This window comes from Ictidomys tridecemlineatus, unplaced genomic scaffold, assembly GCF_052094955.1.
Source record: "Ictidomys tridecemlineatus isolate mIctTri1 unplaced genomic scaffold, mIctTri1.hap1 Scaffold_38, whole genome shotgun sequence".
Classification (NCBI taxonomy): domain Eukaryota; kingdom Metazoa; phylum Chordata; class Mammalia; order Rodentia; family Sciuridae; genus Ictidomys; species Ictidomys tridecemlineatus.
The window spans coordinates 1,046,581-1,050,769 of NW_027522508.1; the positions used below are offsets into that span (position 1 = coordinate 1,046,581).

The window sequence follows — 4,189 nt, forward strand, 5'->3', positions numbered from 1 at the left end:
TAGTCACCTTTGGCAAGCTCTATGCCTGGTGTGTGGGAGATTCAAATTGAGAACAAGTGATATCCTTGTCCCTATGAATTTTTTATCTTTTGGGGGTGGGATAAGCATTTTTCAAAAACTCACTTAAATCTGCACAATGCTGTTGTGGCTGAGTCAGAGAAAGAGGCTGGCAGGATCAGGAGGGCGGCACAGGAGCTGTTAAGGCAGGGGCATCAGCGGAGCGGCTGGGCCCAGGCCTTGAGTCTGCCAGTGCCCTGTGGATGCGAATCACTGCCGCACAAGCACCAGAGGCAGAGCAATTGATGGGCCAGTCAGGCATGAGCGCTCAGGATGAGGCCTCTGTAGGGTGCTCCTGGCCTGTCAGCTTCTGCTGTACTGCTGCTGCTGCTGCCCAGGGCCCAGGCAGAGGAGCATCAACACATGTTCCCAGCAGAGGCTCCATCTGGTAGTCTTTTAGGCCCCTTCTGACCTTAAAGCCTCCAGTTTCCCAGTGGAAGGCCTGGCCCCAAAACAATCTCTTGCATTTGGTCTAAAGTTGATCGGTGGTTTAATTGCATTTTCACATTCAAGATTGGATGTTAAGGATTCTAGGAGTGGCTTTCACTTAGGACTGGATGGTTTTCAGAATGGTGAAGTGGAGCAAGGCAGGAAAGTCAGTTTCAAGATACAGAAGAAGTTGTCTTATGGATGAAAACTGCTGGACCCTTCCAAAATTGCCTCGAAACATATAAGTACTTTTCACTTCTAATCTGTGTGGGGTCAAAAAAAGTAACAGTCATTACCATGAAGCTCTAGGAGAAACATTTCAAGGAGTTGAAATGGAATTTAGTGGTCTAGATATTAAATTTAAAGATGATGTGATGCCAGCCAGTTACTGTGAAATTGATTTTGATAAAGAAAAGAGAAGCCTTTGTTTATGCTATCAAAATTCACTACTGGTACCAGATGTATATAGTTGATTTAGCAATATGGGGTATTATTGGTGAAGCAGATGAAAATGTAGAAGTTTGTTATCTTTGGACCTACAAAAAGCTTGAAATAGATTTTAATGAAAATTTAATTGTTGGAGGAAATGTGAAACTGTTCCCAATACCAAAATACAGATGTCATATTTGGTAAAATGGAAAAATTCAGATGTAAAATTTGAAGAACGATTGCACAAATATCTTGTGATCCATCCTTTTTTCAACAGGGGATTCATTGGTTTTTAATTTTCAACTCCTTCAGGATGGTGATCTTCTTGATAGGCTTAGTTTCAATGATTTTAATGAGAACTTAAGGAAAGATTATGTCTGGTTCAGTAATGAAGAAATGGCTGACATGGATAGACTTAGGAGATGGATATGGATAGAAACAGGTGCATGGAGATGTATTTAGATCATCAAGACACCAGCTAATATTTTCCTCTCTACTTGGTTCTGGATTTCAGATATTTCCTGTGTTTCTCATTGTTATTATTATTGCAATGATAGAAGATTTATATATTTTTCTATGCTGCAACATCACCAATGAATGATTATTTTGGAGGAAGTCTGTATGCTAGACAAGGAGAAAGGAGATGGATAAAACAGATGTTCACTGGGGCATTCCTTATCCCAGCTTCAGTGTGCTGCAGGCCTTCTTCAATTTTATATTTATTTATTACCATGCTTCAAGAGCCATTCCTTTTGGAACAAAAATCTAAATCTTATTGGTATAATACTTGGCTGAAATTTGTTAGGTCAGCCCAACTTCCTTTGTTGTGCCAATGCTGTGCCCTGTCCTATACTGGAGAAAAAATATTTTATGTAGCCTGCAGTTATTGTTTGCCTGGCAAGTATTTTACCTTTTGTCTCTATCTTTATTGAAATATATTTCATTTTCACATCTATTATGTCTATGACTTCATAATGCTGGTTCTGGCCATCCTTTGCATTGTTACCATCTATGTGATATTGTGTGCACATACTTCTTGCTAAATGGGATTATAGGTGGCAGTGGACAAGTTTTACTCTGCTGAATCAACTTCAATCCCTGTTTACACGTATTCGTTTTACTAATATTTTTTTTGAAACAAAGATGTATGGCTTACTTCAAACATCATTTTACTTTGGATATATGGTGGTATTTAGCACAGCCTTGGGGTAATGTGTGGAGCACTTGTTTACATGGGAACAAGGGCCTTTGTAAAAAAAAAATCTATACTAATGTGTAAATTGACTAGACACAAGAAAACCTGGAAATTTGGATCAATTTCTCTTTTATATGGGTAGAAGTCAGTGCTGTTTTCATCTAAACCCTGAAAGGAACTGAGAAAGGGAAATGGCCTTCCTGATAATAGGTGGCTCGTCCATGATCTCCACAAGTCAACAAAAGCATTCCTAATAGAACGAAAACCTCAGGCAGGACCACATGGTGGTCATATCAAAAACTATGTGGAGACTGACTCTGAGGCAACAGAAATTACTGAGCCAACCTTTTTCTTACCAAGCATTACCTACCCCAGGTTTGCCCAGAACAAGGGGAAATGGCCATTTAGCGAGCAACCTCTTTACCAACATGGACTGTGACTCTCCAGTAATCTTCCCACCCCTGAGACAAAAGTACAAAAGTGATTGAAGATGCTCAATCACCAAGCTGCCTCACTTCTTGCCCCTGTCCTGACTCACATCGTGGAGTCATTGAATAAAAGACAGAATCTTCTAAGGGTCACTGCTCCATGTTTCTTTCTGAAATGCTTCTGTGTGGCTGTGGAGCCACCAGAAATCTAGGTAAACTGACTCTGACCACAGGTGACAGCCTGGTGAGCTTCAATTGGTGGACATTAGCATCATGATCTTGTTTTTAATGTTATTTGCCTCAGGTCCCAATATCTACTTTAAAATTCAGAACTTTTACTCTGAACAGGTCTCTACATCCAGCTGCCATTTTGCAAGAGATATGGAAGAAAGAGAAAGAAAGATGTGTACAATATTCTAAATATGAATTAGCAAAATCCAGATGTGAGGACGTCCATGGATCCCAGGGCCTGCCACTATAACAAAGAGACCAAGGAAAAGACACACAGGACGGAGAACCTGCAAACCAAGAACTGCACAAAGACATACCAAGTGGTGTATGGGGTGTCTGTCTTAGCCCTTGAGCTTGTGTGCCCTGGTGCTGGTTACTTCCGGAGGAAGGAGGGACTAGGGCTAGGATGCAGCCATGTGGGATGCTGACAAGGTGCTGTTCTTGACTTGGTTCTAGGGTGTTCCACATAATTTTTCACTAAGTTACACTTTTTTTCTCTGTGGTCCCCTCCCCTGCTTTGTACTTTCATTGCCTTCCATTACTGTGACAAATATATGAGGTAATCAGCTTTAAAAGACACAGGTATGTTCTGGCTGACTTTTGCAGGCTTCACTCCGTGGTTGGTTGCCCTGTTGTTCTTGGACCTGGGGTGAAACCACATATCACCCTGGCAGTGCATGGTGGCAAGTGACTCACTTAATGGTGGCTGGGAAGCAGAGAGTGGGAAATTAAGAGACCAGGATTCCTCAGTCCCATGAAAGGAGGCCCTTAACAGGAAGCTCCCCACTAGCCTCCCCCTTAAAGATCCCACTTCCTCCCAATAGCACCTGTGGCTGTGATCAAAACTTTCTCACCTGGGCCTGTAGGGATCATTCCAGATTCAAACTTTAGTAGTGGCAGTGCTTCATTTAAAAAGGAAAGGATTGGAAGTATACCCTCCACTGGTCTTTTCCTACAGATAGAAATCTAGAGGTGGAGAAGCCAAGAGACCACTGGGGTCATCCCAGGCACCAGGAGAGGCCACAGCTTGACCAGGGAGGCCAGAGCAATGGAGGCATGGAGTGGAGGCCAGGTTCTGGATGCACTGGAAGTAAGAACCAGCACAGCTGCTGACTACTGAATGGAGCATAAAGAAAGAGAAGATGGCACCGGGGTGGAGCTCAGGGGCACAGTACTTGCCTGGCATATGTGAGGCCCTGGATTCTATCCCTTGCAGAACAAGAGAATTTTTCTTGAAGAAATAAATAGGAGACACAAGGTCAGGCCTCTGTTTCTCCTTTCTTTGTTGCACAACCAGACAATACAAAACTCTTTCAGCCTAGGATGTTATTGGTCACCACTGGGGAAAAACAGAAAAATGCAGGGAGATGTCAGAGAAATCTGCTTTGCAGCAATAACAGCCCCAGTTCCCCTGGCCTTC

The 4,189-nt window shown here is 42.6% G+C and overlaps 1 pseudogene; it reads left to right on the forward strand.

Moving 5' to 3' along the window:
- The first annotated feature begins 330 nt into the window (after window positions 1-330).
- On the forward strand, window positions 331-2,203 carry LOC144373379 (transmembrane 9 superfamily member 3-like; annotated as a pseudogene).
- Window positions 2,204-4,189: the final 1,986 nt, after the last annotated feature.